Source organism: Juglans regia, chromosome 7 (assembly GCF_001411555.2).
Source record: "Juglans regia cultivar Chandler chromosome 7, Walnut 2.0, whole genome shotgun sequence".
NCBI lineage: Eukaryota > Viridiplantae > Streptophyta > Magnoliopsida > Fagales > Juglandaceae > Juglans > Juglans regia.
The window spans coordinates 15,520,473-15,533,470 of NC_049907.1; the positions used below are offsets into that span (position 1 = coordinate 15,520,473).

Here is a 12,998-nt window from a genome sequence, read left to right on the forward strand (position 1 = left end):
CTAAGTTTGCAGGGTGGTTTGGAGTTGAATTGAATATATCACACACACACTCAAGGTCTTAGCTTTAGGTTGAAGTAAATGGCTAACACTTGCTTGACAAATTGCTAAATTTTATATTGATTTTCTTTCTATCCCTGATGTTAAAAGAGTAAGATACTAGTAATAAAATCTAATTCAGATCATGGCTTGGTGAGTGATGAAACTTCTCTATGGGGTCAAGTTGATAGTCTATAGTGGTCTTTTAATTTTTATTTTTTTGTTTGAGGACAAACAAAGTTGTAAGTTTGGGGGTGTTAGATGACTTACATAATTTCTTATATTTTATCACTTCTTAACTTTAAACTTTAGTCTAAATACCCTATTATTGGATTAAAATGCTAAAATGTTAATAGAATTCATTGGAATTAATATGTATTCTTGAATTGAGTTTTTATTTACTTTAGGATACTCCTGAATATATTTTTATGTTTAATTTCAGAGTTTATACAAGAGCAAGTCCAAACTCATTCAAATTCAAAGGACTTTCAAGTGGGCAAGACGTTGGAACAACCTAAAAACTTTCAATGAGTGTAAGACTCTTCAAGTAAGGATAATGATGGGGTTTGAGAGTAATTCGGATCAGAGTCCAAAACGCGCTAGTAGACAGCATAGACATACTTTAATATTTCAATCATAACTTTCCGCTCCTATATCGGATTGATGCGAGTTTTGATGCATTGGAAAGCTATCTTAAAGGGCTACAAAGTTGTCTCTAATAAGGATTTTCAAATTCAAACTCCTGAAGCACGTACGTGACTGCCAAGTTGAGTCTTAAAATTTAGGTAATTTTGTGTGCGAGAATATAAAGACATTAGGGTTTCTATTAGCACGAAATTGGGGGGTTTTTTTTTTAAGGGGCATTTCTTTGGAGTTTTTTTGTTTCAGATGCTGCGGCTTGAGATGGACGACACTACGGACTGGAAAGAGCATTTTCAGTGTTCATTTTCTTCTATTCTTCTCTCGGAAAAATTATGGTGAATCCGTTTATATTAAATTTAATTTTTAGCATGAATAAATTTTCTTTATTCTAGGAAAACGATGTAATCTAGTTTTAAATTATGCTTACTTTTCTATATTAATTTGAAGTAATTCTCTTTTATGTTTGTCTGATTTATTTTGAACTTATTGTTTCTAATTAACTGGTCATTAATTAGATGATTTTAATCTTGTGATTTGCTGTCGAAAGAGGGAATTTTAGGATAGATCTTGGATATTTTGGCATAGTTAATTATAGAGATCGAAAGACTTATATGAATCTATGTAGTATTAAAATCATTGGTCTTATTGCTTTCTTGCTTTATTAATTTGTATACGCTTGTGTAAAATGATGAACAATAATAATTTCCAATTGACTATCGAAAGAGGCTTTTGGATGTTTGTGGAGATTTGTTAACAAACAGAAATAATTAAATTCAATTAGTTAGACGAGTAAAGCATAGTGAGGAATTAGGTGAAATCGATTTCCTAGAAGTTTTTTTTCCCATTGATTTGATCTTCGAACAATATCTTTCTTTTCCTTTGAGTATTCTCTTTGAATTAATTTTATTTTAATTTGCAATTACAAAAATCTTAGTGACTTTTCTAAATATAGTCAATATTAGTATAATTTCAGTATTTGTCAAAAGTAAGTTACCAATCCCTGAGGACGATACTCTTCTCATCACTTTACTATAAAACTACGATACTGTGTACTTGCAATTTTACACCGATCATTAGTCTTACCATGTGCCTCAATAAAAGCATGCAAAGTGTCTTCTAAACGATTCCTAGAAGATGAAGGTGCATGATATGGTGTAGGATATGATCTAGGGGGTTGTGCAGGCAGCTGGTTTTCAGACTTCCAGCTAAAATTGGGGTGATTGCGCCATCCCGGATTATAGGTATCAGAGTAAGGTGTAAAAGGCTTCTTGTACATACCTAAGGCATTACATTGTTCTTCATACATCCCTCTCATCTCAGCAAGTGTGGGACACTCTTGGGCAAGGTGATCTACCCCACTACACACAAAACATGGTCCAAAAGACTCTATATGATTAGCCACGTGTATTGGCTTTAAGTCCTTAGTCTTTAACACATCTAGCTCCCTAGTGAGCATCTCAACCCTAGCCTTTAAGCTATCATCTTCCCTAAGATGGTAAATTTCACCACCATTTGGGTTTCCTGTAGGTTGTGACCTATTTGTGCCCTCAGTAGCAATAGGTCTAGTCCAAGTGTAAGCTTTTTCAGCAAGCTCATTGAGGTATTCTATGGCCTCATCAGGATCTTTCTGTAAGAACTCACCATTACACATCATCTCCACAAATTGGTGCTCTCTAGGTGTAAGTTTCTCATAAAAATAGTTCACTATGCGCCAATTCTCATACCCATGGTGACGACACATACTCAATAACTCCTTAAATCTCTCCCAAGACTGATATAAAGTCTCACTGTCCTTTTGTACAAAGGTGGAGATTTGTCTTTTTAATACATTGGTCTTATGTTGGGGAAAGTATTTATTAAAGAAGATCTGAGTCATCTCACTCCATAACCCATTAGATCGGGGTCTCAATGAGTGTATCCAACTCTTAGCTCTATCCTTCAAAGGGAAATGAAAGAACTTAAGTCTCACAATATCATCAGTTGCATTTTGACAACGAAAAGTCACAACTACTTCTTCAAACTCCCTAATATACACATGGATTTTCATTTTCCAAGCCATGAAAAATAGGGAGTAACTGTATCATCCCTGTTTTAAAATCCAGTTGGCGAGTATTATCTGGAAACATGATGCATGATGGTGTGGCTGCGAGTGTAGGGTGGAGGTAATCATGAAGAGTTCTAATAGGTTGTCAACTGGATGGATTGTCAAATAAAGGATTTAAAAAACTTGATTCTGACTCTTCCACGGGCCTACAAGCAAATCTACCCAAGGTGTCTCTATATCTATGCATGCAAGGTAACAAAAGACTAAAAAAAATAAAAATACTATGAAAAGAAAGAAAACAAATAATGCCGCAAGCTAAAACAGGGAACGAAGTTACTGCCTTTACAAACTGCTAAAATAAAAACCTATCTAGCAATTTTTCTACCGTCTCCTCGGCAACGGCGCTAAATTTTGATTACGCCTAAAGAATAATACAGTAGTTGTAGCACAGCTTTGGGGTGTCGATTCCACAGAGAGAAAAATTAAAAGAATTATAGAAATAACAAATAAACTAAAGAAAAATGTTAAATGATTAATGAAGAACAAAGATTATTTTAAATGCAATTAAAGTGAAGCAAAGTGACAAATGGAAAATGTACTCAAATTTGACAAACAGTAAAGTGTCGGGAATCCCTTGCACAAATATGAAATTTTAATTATTCTTAATTCATTGAATAACTCAGTTGGAAACTCAATTCCTAATATTTTCAATCGGAAGGTATAGATTTATAAACCAAAATTAAACTAAATGTAACCCTTTGAAAAATCATTCACCACTCTTAAAATACGTAAATTATTATCACTATTGAGAAAATTCAACGACGACAATATACTCAGGAAGCGATATTGAAGCAAAAAATTAAATCAATATAGATAATGATATGCTTAAATAGGGTAGGAAAGAAACCCTAATGTCTTCATATTCCCGCACGCCTAAATTTTAGGACTCATCTTAGCAGCCACGTACATGCTTCAGGAATTTGAAGTTGGAAATCCTTATTAGAGATAACTTTGTAGCCCTTTAAGATAGCTTTCCAACGCATCAAAAATCGCATCAATCCAATATTTGAGCGGAAATTTATGATTAAAATACTAAAGTGTGTCCATTCTGTCTCCTAGCGCATTTTGGACTCTAATCTGAATTACTCTCAAACTCCATCATTATCCTTATTTGAAGAGTCCTACACTCATTAAAAGTTCTTAGGTTGTTCCAACGTCTTGCTCACTTGAAAGTCCTTTGAATTTAAATGGGTTTGGACTTGCTCTTTTATAGACTCTGAAATTAAACATAAAAATCTGCTCAGGAGTATCCCAAAGTATATAGAAACTCAATTCAATAATACACATTAATTTCAATGATTTCTATTAACATTTTAGCATTTTAGTCCAATAATAGGGTATTTAGAGTGCACTTTCATACACTCATCAGTCGTTGTTAGGTATATACCCCTACAGGAGCAAACATCCTCGATGTGCCAACAACATCAATGATCCGGATGTCTCAAACTCAGGAGAGGCAGTGCGGCTCGACTCTACTTTGTCAAGTGGTCTCCTCGTGAGGAAATTGTCTCTCACGATCCATGTAGAGGAGTGGCAAGGTAGAAATCACACCTTATGGGGGAGGGCCCTCCACTCGCAACCCTTCATGTCAGTATCTATGTCCATGACATGGGTGCGATGGTGCTCCCATTTCTCAATTGCCTGCCAATAGGCAACGGTTTGCCAGTCTAGCTCAATGAGTCGCCTCCTACAACGCTCCTCTCTCACTTCTCTCACTCGTTGGGTGGAAAGTGTAGACTTCCATCCAGTCTTCCTTTCTCATGCCATGAAAGCTATAAAAGGTAAAGTTAATGACAAAAAATAAATCCCACAGAAGAAACAATCTATAGGGCCATAACAAATCTAAGGTAAACATACTTTATTTGATATCCAAACAAATGAAGTACAAAAATTGTCTGATGCAATGCAACCTCATACAAAAATAGCTAACAAAAAGTCGACTAAGCCATGTTCACAGACAAAATAAAAACTACTCTATAATCCAAATAGATGAGGGTACTTGGCTTTCATATCAACTTCTTTCTCTCAAGTTGCTTCATGTACATTATGATTTTGCCACAGTACTTTGACCAATGGAATCTTGCCATTACGCAATTCCTTCTCTTTCCAATCAATAATTTGCACTAGTTTTTCCTCATATGTTAGGTTCAAGTGCAATGGTATACTATTGGGGTCCACGACTAATGGAGTATGATCCCCAAACCTCTTCTTCAAAGGGGACATGTGGAATACATTATGGATTCCATAGAACTCAGTTGGTAAATCTAAACGATACGCAACCGCTCTCATTTTTTCCATTATCTTGTACGGTCCCATGTACCTTAGACTCAATTTCTCCTTAAAGCCGACTTCAAAGTCTAGATTTCTGCTTCTATTGTCGGCGTAACTCTTCTATCGACTTTGCACCATTCTCGTCCTTTCTCTGATCACTAGAACCTGGTCTTTTATCTCCTGCAAGACTTCTAGTTTGAACACCTTGTTCTCCCCACTTCGTCCCAATACAGCGAGGATCTACATTTCCTTCCATATAGAGCTTCATACGATGCCATCTAAATGATGGCCTGGAAGCTATTATTGTAAGCAAACTCTACTAGAGGTAGCTACTTCTCCCAATTCCCTTCATGCTCCAGAACATAGGCCCTTTGCTTTTAGTTCACGCATTTTCACGCTATTTTATACATCACACGTAATCACTGTAAGTTAGCCTATAACTTACTTTTGGGATATTTGTGTATGTGTGGTAGCAAGAAACCATCATTCATGTTTATTATGCTTATTATAAATGTTATGTTATGCCATCCATGCCATGATTTACTTCCAAATACATGTTTATCTGTTACACGTTATGTCATGCCATGTCATGCTATTAGTCACACGTACATGTCATGTCTTGTTTTGTCATGTCATATGTCGCACAATCAGTTCCTTCATGTCACATGCATAGAATATGTTATGAAAAATAGTATTTTCAGGTCAGTAAAGTCTTTTATGTTTATCACGACCCCAAGTGTTAGGATGAGGTATTATCCTAGTGGAACTCCATTGTTCATACTAAGTGTTTAATCTGGTGTGAAATTGCTTGTATTGACAAAGTACCGTTAATAGGTTTCGAATAGGACCTAAGGAATTGGTTGTCAAAGCGGAGTCAAGCACCAATGCTGGTGGTGCCAACCATAGTTCAATTACATGTTATATGTACTCATAGCGAGTGTAGATACTTGTTATGAGATATGTACATTACATCCTCATAACAGGTGCAGATACATGTGGTGTAATGTGTATGTTAACGTACTCACAGCTGATGCAGATACATGTGATGTGATACGGTACCAGCAAGGGCACACGGCTCAATGGGACTTGTGTAGCATCCACAGCTCATGTTTATAATCAATTTATTATTGAACAAGATTCCAAGTTCACATTCAGTTCAAGTAAGTTCATGTTCAATTTCATGTTTAGTTCAAGTCAGTTCATGTTCAGTTTCATATTCAGTTCATGTCAGTTCAATTCAAGTTTCAATTTTCAGTTCATGTCAGTTCAATCCATGTCAGTTTTCCAATTATATTAGCACATGTCATGCTATTTTCCAAGCCATGTCACTCGCATTCATATTCACGTTAACATTCATCTCTTTTTACTATCATGCATGCATTTGCATACTGATAGTTTAAGTTGGTTTTTAACTTGTTAAGATGTGTAATCAAATCTCACTTGATAATCCCAACTATCATTCCCCCAGAATGGAAGATCATGTATCAAGATCTGGAAAGTCAACAGAGGATCACCTTGAGGAGGTCTATTAGGCCACGACACGATGACAAGGAGCTTATCACTTATGTGCTCCAGTTTTTAGATAGGATCATTGCTATCTTAGCCGAGTTGCGTGGGTGACTCATTGAGCTAGCTTAGTAGTTATGTTCTTTTTATTATGGTACTTGAGGAGCATTGTCTCCAGTACTCATGTTGTTATAGACCTTTTGGACAAGCACTATAACTTTTGGACTCGTGTTATATGGTTATGAAGTACGCTTATGTTATTTTGGAATACGTTATATCTGATACATAGTATTGCTCAAAAGAAAAAAAAAATTATCCACTGTGAATATTACATATTGCTAGATACATGCTAAGTGCATTGCATCTTTATCTGTCATGAACGGGGGCATGTAACCTTATATTGCATGTCCTGACGCTTCAAGCCCCACCAAATCCTGGCGTCACATGCCCAACATTTGATAGCAACGTAAAAGATGCAAGCTCAAAAGTTCCAAGGAGGCTCGCAACCAAGAATTCATAGTCATGTTGCTCGCCTTAGGATTGAGAATTTTAGGGAGTTGGTTAATGTAGCTTCGATAGCCAAAGTAGAATAGGAGAGTTTAATTACTCAGATTCATTCAAACCATAAAAGAGTTTTTCCTTGTGCGTCTGGAGGAAGCACTAAGAATAAGAGAGTCCAATCCTCAACAGACAAAGGGAAAGGAGTAATGATCAAGAATCCAGCACCGGTGACACCATTGATATGCCATAGATGTGAACGGAGACACAACAGCAAATGTAGGATAACTACGAGAGCATGTTTCAAGTATGGGCAAACAGGTTTCTTGGCTTGAGACTATCCCTATAATACACCCAGGAGTGGAGCTACACACGACCCCAACCCTAAGATTCCGATGAAAGCTCGAGTCTATGCAGTGACTCCAGGAGAAGTGGAATTAACGGCTGCTGAGACAATTGAGGCAGGAGTGATCACTGGTACTACTCTAACCCTACCTTAGTTAATAAGATAGTTAGCTTTGCTTAAGCTCTTTAGTTGATAGAGTTATCTTGATTGAGTAAGGTTAAGTTGCTACGATTTATGGCGCATTAGTTGATTCTGGAGCATCACAGTCCTTTTTGTATGCTACTTTCATGTGACTGTGATTTGCAAAGCTAACAATTCCTAACGAAAACATCGTTAATTGTACTAGAGTAGTCAAGGACTGCCCATTAGAAGTTGAGGGACTTGTGTTGAAGGCTGATTTGATTGTATTCTGTCTAATGGAATTCGATTTGATCCTAGGTATAGATTGTTTATTTAGACATTATGCCAAGATTGATTGTCAGAGAAGGGAATTAGTGTTTGAGCCTCCCACCACAAATAGGGTTTACTATGTAGGAGAACCCGTTGAGGTATCCTCATTGATTGTTTCAGCTTGTCAAGCTAAGAAAAGTATTATAGAGGGTGCGATCGCCTATTTGCTGTTCACCATATAAAAGGTGGAAGAATCCAAAGGAGTTCAAGGAATACTCGTGATAGAAGAGTTTCCTTAAGTATTTGCTAATGATTACCCTGATTAACCCCGAATAGGGAAACAGAGTTTGTCATAGAGTTAGAACCATCAACCGCTCGTGTACATAGAGCACCTTATAGAATGGCCCCTACAGAGTTAAACAAGCTAAAGACCCAGATCGGGGAGTTGTTGTAAAAAGGATTCATTCAACCTAGTTCTTCACCATGTGGTGCACCTGTATTGTTTGTAAAGAAGAAGGACAGATCGATGAGGATGTGGATAGATTATTGAGAGTTCAACAAGGTAACGATCAAGAATAAGTACCCGTTACCTCAGATTGATGATCTATTAGACCAATCACAAAGAGTTTCAGTATTCTCAAAGATAGATTTGAGGCCAGGATGCCATCAGCTTAAGATTAGGGAGCAACACTTCCCTAAGACTGCTTTTAGGACTCGTTATGGACATTATGAGTTCTTAGTAATGTCATTCGGTTTGACCAATGCTCTGGTAGTATTTATGAATTTGATGAATCGTATCTTTAGGCCTTACTTGGATAGCTTTGTAGTGGTGTTTATACATGATCTTTTGGTTTATTCCTGGAGTGATGAGGAGCATAGGAAACAATTGGGTCAAGTACTAGAAATATTGCAAAAACACCAGTTATATGCAAAACACAGTAAGTGTGAGTTTTGGCTTCGAGAAGTGAAGTTTTTAGGGCATGTGATTTCTAACAGTGGTGTAGCAGTAGACCCTATTAAAATAGAAGCAGTGACGAATTAGCATAAGCAGACCAACGTACATGAGATTCGTGGTCTTCTTGATTTGGCTGGATATTATAGGATATTAGTAGAGAGTTTCTCTAAACTCACAGGACCTCTTACTGCGTTAACCAAGAAGATCGCGAAGTTCACATGGAGTGAAGAGTGTGAAAGAAGTTTTCAAGAAGCAAAGATTGACTACAGCTTCAGTTTTGGCTTTGCCTAAACCCCATAAACCCTATGTGGTTTATAGCGACACGTCAAATATGGTTCTAGGATACATACTGATGCAAGAAGGACGAGTAGTTGCTTATGCCTCTCAAAAGCTGAAAGATCATGAGCAGAATTACCCAACTCATGACTTGGAATTAGCTGCGGTGGTATTTGCACTAAAGATTTGGAGGCATTATCTATATGAAAAAAAGTGTGAGATCTTCACTGATCACAAAAGCTCAAGAATCTTTTAAGTCAAAAGAACTTGAACATGAGGAAAAGGAGATGGATAGAAACAATCAGTGACTACCAATGTGAGATAAAATATCATACTGGAAAAGCCAACGTAGTGGCAGATGCCTTGAGTCGTAATGCCTAAGCAGAGATTAAATCTTTGTTAAGCAGTATGAGGAGTTTGCCAGTTGGAGATCCTAAGAAGAACGAAACATTGGTCATTATCCAGGAGATTGTGCCTTTAAATGACGAGGAAATGAAGGAATGTCAGCGAAAGGATGATGACTTTTGAACTTACAGCAGAAGATCATGAAATCGGAATGACCATTGCATTTTAGAGTTCAAGACGATGGAATGTTGTGTTAGGAGGTTGAATTGTTGGCAATGCTGCAGGGCCTACAATTATGTGCTCACATGGGAATTGCAAACATTATTTATTCTAGAAAGTGATTATATGTTGATGGTCAAGGAGATCAAAGTTGAAGAGGAACCTATGTTAATGATGGGCAATGTTGTCGGGGAATTCAAAGCCATGATGCAGAGATTCAAAAGTTGCATAATCCAACATGTCGGAAAACTGGGTAATGGAGCAACTCATAGGCTAGCAAGATATGCTTGGAATGTTAATAACATGAAAATGTGGTGGGATTCAATCCCAACTTTTATCTCTCAAGTTGTCTAGATAGACAAACGTTTGTAAGGTTTTGGTTCAATGAAATATTATTTACATAAAATATATATATATATATATAGTTTAGGGGAATGAAATCCCTAGATGACAGGAGTTACAGAAGAATTTGATGGTGGAAATTTGACCAAAAGTGACTTTGTTTTCTAAAAAAATATGCAAATCAACATGAATTTTCAATTTAGAACGGTCAATTTATCACAAAAAATGGTGAGATAGTATAGCGGGATTTCTTTTGTCATCGAGAAGGCAAGACAACAACTAAAAAATAATAGAACCATCTAAGGAGCAAAAAAATAGGGAATCTTTCAAATATGGGTGCAAAGCTCATTTAAGAATCACTTTGCAAGATTCATTTGTATTTTCAATGATAATGACACGTCACTAGGTTCATTATAGATCATAATCATGAGATGTCTCCTTTGGATGTTCGATTTCTTCTGCCCAATGGAGTTATCACTATGATGATCAAGTACCGCATTCTCTATTAAAGAAGCCAGGCTTGCAGTTAGACAAATCATTCATATTATTAATCTCTTCCATGTCTTCAAAGAGATTCATAACCTTCCATGAAAAATAAGAAGGATGTATGTCATAAGTGATGCCATGGGCCTCTTACAATATTGCAAAAAGTGCTAAAGAGAATTCCAAATTTCAAATATGCATTTGGAATGGATGGTGATGTCAAAGAATTCTATATTTTTCGTATATCAATTCATATATTCTATACAAAACGTATATATAAAAAACTATAAGCACTAAAAAACTATTCTTGGCTATACAGTAACACTTGCTAGAATCACGCTTAACTCCCTTATTCACGGGATCTTACAAATATGAAATGCCTAAAATCTCTCTTGTTTGGTTTTGATGACAGCTCACGCCAACACTCCCCCTCAAGTTGATGCATAGAGGTCTTGAATGCACAACTTGTCAAGTGAGTTGTAGAAGTCCTTGCTATACAAAGCTTTTGTAAGGATATCCGCCAACTAATCTTCGGATCTCACAAATGGAAATCGAATTGTTTTTACTTCAAGCTTCTCTTTGATGAAGTGTCAATCTACCTCGACGTGTTTAGTACGGTCATGTTGGACAAGGTTGTGAGAAATGGCAATTGCTATCTCATTGTCACAGAAGAGATTCATCTCAGAAGTAGGGGGAAATCCAATTTCAGTGAGTAGCTTTCTTAGCCAAAGGAGCTCACAAAGACCCTTAGCCATTCCCCTAAATTCGGCTTCAACACTTGACAAAGCCACCACTTTTTGTTTCTTGCTTCTCCAGGTTATAAGATTTCCTCCAACAAATGTAAAATATCCTGAGGTGGATTTTCTGTCAATGATGTTCCCTGCCCAATCCACATCCGTATAGCCATCAACCTTCAACTGACTGTTATTCTTTGAGAACATAAGCCCATTGCCCGGGGATGACTTCAAATATCGAAGTATGCGAATCACTGCTTCCATATAACTCTTACTTGGATTATGCATAAACTGGCCAACACTTATAGCAAATGCAATATCTGGGATAGTATGTGAGATATTTAGAGTTTACCAACTAACCTTTGGTATCTTCCTTTATCTTTTGGTACTTGGTTTGGGTATTCTCCAAGCCTGTGATTTTGAACAATGGGAGTGTCTGCAGGTCTACACTCTAACATTCCTACCTTGATTAGCAAGTCTAGTATGTATTTTCGTTGGGAAACAAATATACTCTGTTTAGATCTAGCAATTTCAATTCCCAAAAAATACTTGAGTCCTCCCAGGTTTTTCATCTCAAATTCAGTTGCTAATTACTTCTGAAGCCAACAGATCTCTTCTCCATCATCGCCTGTGATAATCATGTCATCTACACAGACTATCAAAGCGGTTACCTTGCCCAACTGATGCTTAAGAACAAAGTATGGTCATAATTACTTTGTTGGAAGCCATATTTCTTCATTGCCAAGCTAAACCGTCCAAACCATGCTCATGGTGATTGCTTCAATCTGTACAATGCTCGCTGCAATGTACACACAACTTCGGTCTTTGAAGATGTTGTGTAACCTGGAGGAACATCCATGTAGACCTCCTCTTCGAGCTTGTCCTTGTCGGAGATATACATCTCGACAACCTGGGACCACAGGGCATAGTTGGAGCCATCCAACTTAATGCCAATCGAAGCAGCAGAGGGTTCAGTGGTTACTATCGGGGACTTAGCTCTTTTCAAAGGCTCGATCATCCTGGTAGTCAATTCGAGGATAGATTCATAAAGGTTGGACGTGTCGCCAAAAGTATTCAGATCGTCGGAGTCCACCATGACAACGAAGAAGGAAGTATGAATGTTTTAGGGGCAATACAAAAAGCCAGAACTCGTATGGCTCATGATACCATGTTAAAGAATTCTATATTTTTCCTATATTAATTCATATATTTTGTACAGAACGTATATATAAAAAAACTATAAGCCCTAAAAAACTATTCTTGGCTATACAATAACGGTTGCTAGAATCACGCTTAACTTCCTTATTCACATGATCTTACAAATATGAAATGCCTAAAATCTCTCGTTTGGTTTTGATGACAGCTCACGCCAACAGGTGAGACAATGCTGGTGCATTTTTTTTGGGTGGCTAACATCTACTCCTTGTTTTCATTGGTACCAAAAATATGGAGATGTTGTTCTCGACACTACTTAGAGCATTCTCATTGGATTAGCTAAAAGCTAAATCCAATGAGAATTTAGCTATTAGGTCAATAAATTATTCACATTGAATTAGCTATATTCCAAATATTTGGAATATAGCTACAGTAATATCCAAACTAATTTCCAAATTTGGAACACACTATTCATTCATCAAATCCTTTTTATATTATTTCTTTCTCTCTCCTTTTAATATTAATTATTTCTCTCTCCATTTTAAATGACAATTAAAAAAATATAATTAGAATACAATTACAAATTAATATATAATATTATGAATAGTAAAATATGATAAAATAAAATAAATTCATAATTAAAAAAATTAAAAAATTTTCAAAATTATTAATTACTCATTACTATATAATGAATAA

General features: G+C 36.5%; 1 non-coding gene across 1 annotated transcript; it reads left to right on the forward strand.

The window, feature by feature from the left end:
- The first annotated feature begins 2,399 nt into the window (after positions 1–2,399).
- LOC118349084 lies at positions 2,400–2,507 on the forward strand. The gene has a single exon (XR_004802077.1). It is a non-coding gene; the product is annotated as a small nucleolar RNA R71 (small nucleolar RNA).
- The last annotated feature ends 10,491 nt before the right edge of the window (positions 2,508–12,998 follow it).